Source organism: Neophocaena asiaeorientalis, unplaced genomic scaffold, assembly GCF_003031525.2.
Source record: "Neophocaena asiaeorientalis asiaeorientalis breed wild unplaced genomic scaffold, Neophocaena_asiaeorientalis_V1.1 scaffold402, whole genome shotgun sequence".
Classification (NCBI taxonomy): domain Eukaryota; kingdom Metazoa; phylum Chordata; class Mammalia; order Artiodactyla; family Phocoenidae; genus Neophocaena; species Neophocaena asiaeorientalis.
In genome coordinates, this window is record NW_020185319.1 from 280,283 (window position 1) to 291,816 (window position 11,534).

Genomic DNA, 11,534 nt, shown 5'->3' on the forward strand with positions numbered 1-11,534 from the left:
CAAAGAAGAGAAAGGGAAATCTCTCCCAGCAGCCTCAGGAGCAGCAGATTAAATCTCCACAATCAACTTGATGTACCCTGAATCTGTGGAATACCTGAACAGACAATGAATCATCCCAAATTGACAAGGTGGACTTTGGAAGCAAAGATATATTTTTTTTTCTCTTTTTCTCTTTTTGTGTGTGTATGTGTATGCTTCTGTGTGTTATTTTGCTGTATAGTTTTGCTTTTACTATTTGTCCTAGGGTTCTGTCTGTCCATTTATTTACTTAAAAGAATATCAAATGTTGAAAATCTCCCAGAGATCTCAATCTCAATGCCAAGACCCAGCTTCACTCAATGAACAGCAAGCTATAGGGCAGGACACCCTATGCCAAACAACTAGCAAGACAGGAACACAACCCAATCCATTTGCACAGAGGCTGCCTAAAATCATAAAAACAACAAATAACACACAAGGGAATCCCCATAAGGTTAACAGCTGATCTTTCAGCAGAAACTCTGCAAGCCAGAAGGGAGTGGCAGAACATATTTAAAGTGATGGAAGAGAAAAACCCACAAACCAAGATTACTCTACCCAGCAAGGATCTCATTCAGCTTTGACGGACAAATTAAAACCTTTACAGACAAGCAAAAGCTAAGAGAATTCTGCACAACCAATCCAGCTTTACAACAAATGCTAAAGGAACTTCTCTAGGCAGGAAACAGAAGAGAAGGGAAAGACCTACAAAAAAAAAACCCCAAAATACTTAAGAAAATGGTAATAGGAACATACATATCGATAATTACCTTAAATGTAAATGGATTAAACGCTCCAACCAAAATAAAGGGACTGGCTGAATGGATAAAAAAAAACAAGACACGTATATATGCTGTCTACAAGAGACCCACTTCAGACCTAGGGACACATACAGACTGAAATTGAGGGAATGGAAAAAGATATTCCATGGAAATGGAAATCAAAAGAAAGCTGGAGTAGCAATTCTCATATCAGAAAAAACAGACTTTAAAATAAAGACTGTTACACAAGACAAAGAAGGACACTACATAATGATCAAGGGATCAATCCAAGAAGAAGATATAACAATTGTAAATATTTATGCACCCAACATAGGAGCACCTCAATACATAAGGCAAATGCTAACAGCCATAAAAGGGGAAATCGACAGTAACACAATCACAGTAAGGGACTTTAACAGCCCACTTTCACCAATGGAGAGATCATCCAAAATGAAAATAAATAAGGAAACACAAGCTTTACATGATACATTAAACAAGATGGATTTAATTGATATTTATAGGACATTCCATCCAAAAACATCAGAATACACATTCTTCTCAAGTGCTCATGGAACATCCTCCAGGATAGATCATATCTTGTGGCACAAATCAAGCCTTGCTAAATTTAAGAAAATTGAAATAGTATCAACTACCTTTTCCAACCACAAAGCTATGAGACTAGATATCAATTACAGGAAAAAATCTATAAGAAATACAAACACATGGAGGCTAAACAACACACTACTTAATAACCAAGAGATCACTAAAGAAATGAAAATCAAAAAATACCTAGAACAAATGACAATGAAAACACAATGACCAAAACCTATAGGATGCAGCAAAGGCAGTTCTAAGAGGGAAGTTTATAGCTATACAAGCCTACCTTAAGAAACAAGAAACATCTCAAATAAACAACCTGAGCTTACACCTAAAGCAGTTAGAGAAGGAAGAACAAAAAAAACCCGAAGTTAGCAGAAGGAAAGAAATCATAAAGATCAGATCAGAAGTAAATGAAAAAGAAATGAAAAGGTAGCAAAGATCAATAAAACTAAAAGCTGAAAAAAAAAAAAAAAAAACTAAAAGCTGGTTCTTTGAGAAGATAAACAAAACTGATAAACCATTAGACAGGCTTCTCAAGAAAAACAGGGAGGAGACTCACATCAATAGAATTAGAAATGAAAAAGGAGGAGTAACAACTGACAATGCAGAAACACAAAGTATTATGAGAGAATAATATAAGCAACTATATGCCAATAAAATGGACAACCTGGAAGAAATGGACAAATTCATAGAAATACATAACCTTCTGAGACTAAACTAGGAAGAAACAGAACATATGAACAGACCAATCACAAGCACTGAAACTGTGATTAAAAATCTTCAAACAGGGCTTCCCTGGTGGCACAGTGGATGAGAGTCCGCGTTTCAATGCAAGAGACACGGGTTCGTGCCCCGGTCTGGGAAGATCCCACATGCCATGGAGCGGCGAAGCCCGTGAGCCATGGCCACTGAGCCTGCGTGTCCGGAGCCTGTGCTCTGCAATGGGAGAGGCCACGAGAGTGAGAGGCCTGTGTACAGAAAAAAAAAAAAAAAACAAGAAAAAATCTTCCAACAAACAACAGACCAGGGCCAGATGGCTTCACAGGTGAATTCTATGAAACATTTAGAGAAGAGCTAACACCTATCCTTCTCCACCTCTTCCATAACATAGCAGAGGGAGGAACATTTCCAAACTCATTCTATGAGGACACCATCATTCTTATACCAAAACCAGACAAAGATGTCACAAAGAAAGAAAACTACAGGCCAATATCACTGATGAACAAAGATGCAAAAATCCTCAACAAAATGCTAGCAAACAGAATCCAACAGCACATTAAAAGGATCATATACTATGATCAAGTGGGGTTTATCCCAGAAATGCAAGGATTCTTCAATATGTTGTGGAGCAGAAACTAACACACCATTGTGAAGCAATTACACTCCAATATAGATATTTAAAAAAAAAAAGAATCTGCCTGCCAATTCAAGGGACATGGGTTCGAGCCCTGGCCTGGGAAGATCCCACATGCCACGGAGCACCTAAGCCCATGCGCCACAACTACTGAGCCTGCGCTCTAGAGCCCATGTGCCACAACTACTGAAGCCCACACGCCTAGAGCTCGTGCTCCGCAACAAGAGAAGCCACCGCAGTGAGAAGCCCATGTACCGCAATGAAGAGTAGCCTTCGCTCGCCACAACTAGAGAAAGCCACACGCAGCAACGAAGACCCAATGCAGCCCCAAATATATTTTTTTAAATCTTAAAAAAAAATCATATGACAAATTCCAATACTCTTTCATGATAAAAACCCTCAAAACTTAGGAATATAAGCGACCTTTCTCAACGTGATAAAGGCATTCATGACAAACCCACAGCTAACATTATACTCAATGGTGAAAAACTGAAAGCTTTTCCCCTAAATTCAGGAAGAGAACTAGGAACTCACTTTCACCCTATTATTCAACATAGTATCAGGAAGTTCTAGCTAGATAAGTTGGAAAGAGGAAGAAATAAAACTATCTAAATCGGAAAGGAAGAAGTAAAACTAAATCTATTCATAGACAAAATGACCTTATATATAGAAACTGCTAAAGAATTCATACACACCAAAAAATATATATATTAGAGCTAAAAAACCAAATCAGTAGAATTGCAGGATACAAGATGAATATATATAAGTCACTTGTTTTTCTATACAATGCCAAGGAAATTAAGAAAACAATTCAATATACTATACGATCAAAAACAATAAAATAGGAATCAATGTACAAGTATTTTACAGTGAAAATTACAAAATATTGTTCAAGCACATTCAAAAGACCTAAATAAGTGGAACGATATCCTATGTTCATAAATAGGAAGACTTAATATCGTAAAATGGCAATACTACTCAAAATAATCTATAGATTCACTGCATATCCTATCAAAATCCCAATGGCTTTTTGTGCGGATATGGAAATGCCAATCTTTAAGTTCATGTGGAATTGCAAGGAAACCCAAATAGCAGAGACAATATTGAAGAAAAAGAACAAAGTTGGAGGATTCACATTTCCTGATTTCAATATTGACCATAAAGCTACAGTAATTAAAAGAATGTGGTGGTGGCATAAGGATAGGCATATCAATCCATGGAACAGAACTGAGAGTCCAGAAATAAACCAAGACATGTATGTTCAATTGATTTTCAACAAGGATGCCAAGATCATTCAATGCAGAAAGAATAGTTCTTTTCAACAAGTGGTGCTGGAACAACTGGATATCCACATGAAAAGAATCAAGTTATTCCCTATATCACGCCATAAACAAAAATTTACTCAAAATGAATTAAAGACATTCATTTAAGAATTGAAACTGTACAACTCTTAGAAGAAAACAAGGGCAAATTTTCAAGTTTTGGGTTTTGGCAATGGGTTCCTAAATATGACACCAAAAGCATAAGCAACAAAATTAAAAACAGACAAAATGGACTACATCAAAATTAAATACTTCTGTGCATCAAAGGATACTATCAAGAAAGTGAAAACAAGCTACAATAGTGAATTGAATAAACTTGTTTCCTCCTATCTGCTCATAGCATTTTGCAGTGTGTCTCTTAATGATTTAATTCTGCCTTGCACAGTGCTGGCATCTCTTATTCTTTTTTTTATTCTTTACAACTCTCGAGTGGCTTGCATATGAAGGTGATCAATAAAGTTTTAAGTATCAAATGAATGCTAGTTGGGGCTTCCCTGGTGGTGCAGTGGTTGAGAGTCCGCCTGCCGATGCAGGGGACACGGGTTCGTGCCCCGGTCCGGGAAGATCCCACATGCCGCGGAGGGGCTGGGCCCGTGAGCCATGGCCGCTGAGCCTGTGCTCCGCAACGGGAGAGGCCACAACAGTGAGAGGCCCGCGTACCGCAAAAAAAAAAAAAAAATGAACGCTAGTTTATCCTCAGTTTCCCTGATATCATCATTTAGGAATACATGAAAACAATGGCTTGGTAATGAAGAAATAATTCTAAGGAAATGTGCCATAAAGGAGTAATCAAATTCACTTTAGTATAGTAAGGAATACACCCTAGAGAAGTACATTTTAAACCAAATTTTGAAGGAAGTAAGGAAGTGCTTCACTGGTGCTTAGGGGAAATCAATCTATAGAGGGGTAGATGTAAAAATAATGGATCAATAAAGACAAAAGCAGAAAGTAATATTGGTGTGAAATGAGGTGACCAAGAAACAAGACACAGGGGTTCTGACTGGGAGGAATAGAAAATCCATGGTTATAAGCAACAAATAAAAGGCATTTTGTTAATTGTTTAGGCAAGCCAGAGGAGACAGATTTTTTTTTTCTAACATCTTGTCTATCAAATCAAAGGGATTAGACATGATGTCATACATCTCATGGTACCAGATGAAACCTACCGTGTGAAAGTATGAACATATACCACTGATATGTTACACTGAGCCTATAAAATGAGACAATCCATGCCACATGGCAGTATCTCACAATATAACTGAACAAGTGAGGTTATAGATTATCCTAAAGCCTTAGTCCTAGTTTTTAGAAAGACAGGATTCATTTTGTAATAGAAATAAATCATTCATATATTTTACTAATGTCATTGTCATATATGGCCATCAAAATACCCTGCAGCAGGCAAAATCAGTCATTATAATTTGATGGGACTATTTTATGTATGTGTATGTGTGTGTGTGTGTGTGTGTGTGTGTGTGTGTGTGTGTGTATCAATAAACATTGCTACAAGCATGTTTATTTAAGTGTATCGAAACCTGCTTTAGCAGTCTATCAATTGATGTTTTTCATGATGCAGTCTGGTGATTGTCGACTGTTGACTTTTGTTGTTTCGTTTTGTCTTTGTGTACAGGCAGAGTCTTACTGGATTTCAATTTTTCTATCAGCTAAGTGGAGACAGCAGTACTAGCCATGACAACCTCCCTTCCCAATCCAAAATGATAACAAAGACACGCTAGAGCTAGACTGCTGATAGCTTCTTCCAAACTGCCTGGGTGACAAGGAAAAATTCACAACAGACGCTTATTAATGAAGAACAACCTACAAGTATATTAAATGTTTCACTTATCCACTTAAGTACTTTTAAAGCCCTTTTAACTTTGACAAGCATAAAGGAAAAAAATCTTGACAATGATCAAGAGTGGAAAAACATGGATGCAATTTGTTTATTTGTTTTTGTTTTTATTGGCTGCATTGCTGTGTGCAGGCTTTTCTCTAGTTGCTGCGAGCGGGGGCTACTCTTTGTTGCAGTTCATGGGTTTCTCATTGCGGTGGCTTCTCTTGTTGCAGAGCACGGGATCTAGGCGCACGGGCTTCAGTAGTTGCGGCACACGGGCTCAGTTGTTGTGGCTTATGGGCTCTAAGGCTCAGTAGTTGTGGCACACGGCTCAGTAGTTGTGGCTCATGGGCTCTAAAGCACAGGCTCAGTAGTTGTGGCACACGGGCTTAGCTGCTCCGTGGCATGTGGGAACTTCCAGGTCCAGGGCTTGAACGCATGTCCCCTGCATTGGTAGGCAGATTCTCAACCACTGCACCACCAGGGAAGTCATGGATGCAATTTGGTTGCCTACCAAATAAATGAAGGACAAACTAAATAACCCTTCCATGTCATTAGAGATGATGATACAGCTTGAAAAGGAATCTGACAGTATCTGAGTTTAAGTGTATTTACTTCATAGAAAGCAGATTGATTCTTCAGGCTTTAAAAAGAATAGAGAGACTTCCCTGGCGGTCCAGTGGTTCAGACTCCACCTTCCAATGACAGGGGTGTGAGTTTGATCCCTGGTCGTGGAACTAAGATCCCACATGCCATGCGGCGTGTCCAAAAAAAAAAAAAAAAAGAAAACAAAGATGTTTTGCTTGAAGTAAGGAAGGCTGTGGGATCCTCCCATTATTTTTGTACCTTGAACCCACCTTTCTCATATGGCAGGGGTCATTCTTCCTTTAATCCTCCTATACCCCCCCAAAAACCTGCAACTCAGAAAACAACAAAAATCTTCCATCTACGTTAAGTATCCCAAATGCCACCACAGGAAAAACTTAAAGACAAAAGTTAAAAAAACACACAAAAAAATCTACATCTAAAATCAACACAACTTGTTTTAATGTATATGAATACAGCATTTACCCTGATTCATTTGCATCTGGATAGAAGAGTGTGGCTTGCAATGCACTTTTTTTGCGGGCCTCTCACTGTTGTGGCCTCTCCCGTTGCGGAGCAGAGGCTCCGGACGCGCAGGCTCTGCGGCCATGGCTCATGGGCCCAGCCTCTCCGCGGCATGTGGGATCCTCCCGGACCGGGGCACGAACCCGTGTCCCCTGCATCGGCAGGCAGACTCAACCACTGCGCCACCAGGGAAGCCCGAGACTTCACTCTTAAAGGGCACACACAAAATCTCGCATGCTCCAAGACCCAGGGCAGAAGCAATAATTTGAAAGGACCCTGGATCAGACCTACCTACTGATCTTGGAGAGGCAGGAGGCAACTAGAGCTCACCTTGGGGATATAGATGCTGGCAGCAGCCATTTTGGGGAGGACAATGGTGCTGGAATCCATTTTGGAATCCTCCCTCTAATTTATTACCACCAGACCCAGCCACATCCACCAGCCTGTTTGCACCAATACCAGGATGCCTCATGCCAAGCAGTTAGCCAGGCACACACAATGCCCCACCCACCAGAAGACCAGCTGTCTTAGGACTCCCTGAGCCCCCAGCTGCCCCCTGCAGGACCTGGCCTCACTGAAAAGCAGACCAACACGAATGCCAAAATGCACAGGGCCCTATAACTAGAGACCCCCAAGACCTGGTTCCACCCACCAGAGGCTGGCACTAGACCCAGGAACCCCTAGGCCCAGGCTGTGACCACCATTGGGCTGATACTAGCTCCAGGATACCCAGGCCCTGCAGCCAGAGATCCCAGGACCTGGCTCCGCCTACCAGTGGGCCAACAGCCCCAGGACCCGGCCTCACCCACCAGTCGGTGGACACCAGCTCCAAGACCACTGCAGCCCACAGCCTGCCATGTCAGTACCCAACCCACTGACCAGCAGCCCAACACCAGCCCTGGAACCCCCAGGGACCTGGCCCCACCCACCAGTGTACCTACACCAGCTCTGGGACACCTTGGGACCCTCAACCAACCACGCTGGATTGCAGCCCCACTCCCCAGTGGACCAAAACCAGCTGTGGGATATCGCAGACTCCACAATGAGCAGTATTAGAAACAAGCCTTACCCACCAGCCAGCCAACACAAGCTCTGGGACACCCAGGGCCCGCCAGCGTTGCAACACAAGCTCTGGGACACCCAGGGCCCTGCAGACAGAGGCCCCAGGACAAGGCTCCACCTACCAGTGGGTGGGCACCAGCCCCAGGATCCACTGGGCTCCAGCCACACCTGCCAGCAGGCCAACACCACCTCCAAGACACCTTGTGAACCTCAGCCACCCAATTCCAGTATCAGGCCCAACACACCAGCAGGCTGGCTCCAGCTTTGGGCCACCACAGACCCTGCAGCCAGCCATGTCAGGAACTGGCCCCACCCACCAGCAGGCCAACACGAGATGAACCAATGGCCCTGAAACCACACATTCCAAAACCCAGCTCTACCCACCAGTGAGCCAGCACTAGCCCCGGGACCCATGCTGGGGTCCAGCTGCCTTGTGACCCAGCCTCTAGCATTAGCGAATGACAACCTCCACACAAGGCAAAGCCTAGCAACCAACTGGACCAGGGGCCAGCCATGGCTTCCAGAAAACCCACAGAAGTCAGGCCAGTATACCAGAAGAGTACATGCAACCCACATACAGGGAAGCCCCGCAATGCACTTTTAAATAAACTAACTCATTTTGTCCTCACCGAGAAACTCTGAAGTTGGGCAGAGGGTGGGAAATGCTAGCATTCTCATTTCACAAAAGAGAAGACTTAGTGAAGTAATTTGCTCAAAGTAACACAAGGAAGTGGCAAAGCTAGAACCATAAATCCTGTCCTTTTTTACCACTGTGAACTGTCACTGGCCTCATAGTAACATTTATATAAACGTTTTCGAGTTTCTAAAGTGCTTTCACATATATTAGGTGGAACCACATGAAACATTTTTTAACCAACTAAAATGGCAATTTCATATGATTCAAACACTGACTTTTATTTTCACAGGGTTCCTTCCTCGCTATCCTCCTACTTTCCTGCAGGCGCCGCCTCTCACATCACCCTCATGTTAACACTTTAACATAACCAAGGACTACTGTCGCCAGATGCTCTCAATTTAGGAAGAGCCACATGTTGTGAATTTTTAATTACTCCCTCCTTTCTAATTTATTCACTCTTTGCCCTCTTCTATCTAGATTCTCTAAATGACTGATAAATGACTTTACACAAGAGTTCTAATAACTGAGATGAGCAACATGTTACCTCTCAGAAAGGCACTTGCCCTAATCTTTTGTAGGCCATTAATTCAAAGGAATAAATTTCTAATGAATCTCTAAACCAGTATCTGAGTACAATGGTGGTGTCCCTTCCAATCGTGTCACTCATTTCCCACCAAGAAGCTAACGTTTATTTGGCCTGTATGGAAGATTTCCTCTTGACTACTCTCGCTTTTCTCTCTCCATCCCTTACCTCCTTCCCCCTTCCCTTTCTCTCCCTTGTCTCTCATTCTCTCTTCTATCTTTGTTTCTACTATCCTTCTCCTCAAAAGCTTTCCCTTCCTTCTTTCCTTTCCCTCCTTCTCCAGGGTAGCCCTTTCCTATTTCAGGCCTTCTTTCTCAGTACCTATCAAATAATTTAGCCTGTCAGTATCCACAGGGCAATACTTAGAACTTCTAATTTTCGTCTGTCCTAAAGAAGTGACTGGCTTTAAATTTAAAACTACTCACAGTGTGCCCAGTGGTCTGTGGGTCTCTTGGTTCAACATTATTTGTACCGAACAGACTCGGGGACGCCCCTTCTTCCAGCCTCTGACCACCCTCCAGCCTCTTTTCCAGTTGCAAACTCCGGGACCATCTTCTGTATCCCTCCTCGGCCTCCCGGACAAGCGAACGCCATTTTTTTGCTTAACTCCTTATTGCTGACCAACCATGGGCCCCCAGATTTGTCAGAATCATTCCACTGAGGTGGAGGCCGCCGTCAACCGCGGAGTCAACATGCATGTGGGTCCTCCTACACCTACCTCTCTCTGGGCTTCTATTTCCACCGCGAGGATGAAGCTGTGAAGGGCGCCGAGCCTCTTTTGAAGACGCAAAACCGGGACAGTGGCTGTGCTCTCTTTCAGGACGTGCAAAAGCCGTCCCAAGATGAATGGGGTAAAACCCTGGACGCTAAGAAAGCTGCCACGGCCCTGGAGAAGAACCTGAGTCTGGCCCCCGAGGACCTGCGTGCCCTGTATTCTGGCCGTGCAGAGCGCCCCTCCCTCTGACTTCCGGGAGAGCCGCTTCCTGGAGGAGCAGCTGAAGCTCATCAAGAAGATAGCGACCAGCTGACTGACCCCACCTGAGGGGGGTGGGGATGCTGAGCCAGTAGCTCTCCGAAAGTCTCACTCTCAATCCTCTGGAGCCCCTCTGCATCCCCCTGCTGTCAGGGGCTCCTGCCCGAGCCTCTCCCTCCAGCCCCCAGGCAGCTTTTTAACCACCCTGGAGCCCTCGCCCAAGCCGTAAACCGAAAGGAAACAAAGCTTTTTGCTGAAAACATCAACAACAAAGCAAAAACAACTGCAACAATTAAAAAAAACAATTCAAGTCAATATTAAATACTGACTATTTTCTATATGCAGCCACTGAGTTGGTTACTGTGCCAAGCCTTTTATTTAATACTTACATATTGTTCCTAATTGCACGCATCATTTTATATGCATTCATGTTTAAATTAACTTTTATTTGGAGATGATTGTAGATTCATATGCAGTTGTAACGAATAATAAAGAGAGCTCCTGTGTGTACCCTTTACACATTTCCCCCAATGGGGATACCTACCCAAACTATGGTACAAAATCACAACCAAGATATTGACATTAATATGGTCAAGATACAGAACATTTCCAGCACCACAGGGATCCCTCATTTTGCCCTTTTATAGCTACACCCAACACATCCTCCCAAACCCTCTGCCCTGTCCCTGACCTCTGGTCATTATTGATCAGTTTGCTGCGTCTATAGTTTTGCAAGTTCAAGAACGTTGCATAAACTGAATTGTATAATACGTAAGGTTTTAGTATCAGCTATTTTTCACTAAGTATAATTCTCTGGAGATTCATTCAGGTTGTTACTTGTATCAATGTTCCATTCCTTTTTATCTCCAAGTAGTATTCCAAGGTATGTATGTACCACAGTTTGTTTAACCATTCATCCACTGAACAACATTTGGGTTATTTTCAGTTTGGAGCTATTACAAATAAATCTGCTATAAATATTCATGTACAAGTTTTTGTTTGAACATAATTTTTCATTTTTCTGAGATAAATGTCTAGGAGTACAATTGCTGGGTTGTACGCTAGTCACAAGTTTGGGGGGGTTGTTTTTTGCTTGTTTGTTTTTAACTGACAAACTTTTGCAGAGTTGCTCTACTATTTCACATTTCACTGTCAGTTGTATGAGCAATCTGGATTCTCTGCATCCTTGCAAGCATTTGGTGTTATTACTATTTCTATAGTGTATATATTTTATATAGTGTCTATTTAACCGTTCTGATAGGTGTGTGGTAAAATCTCAT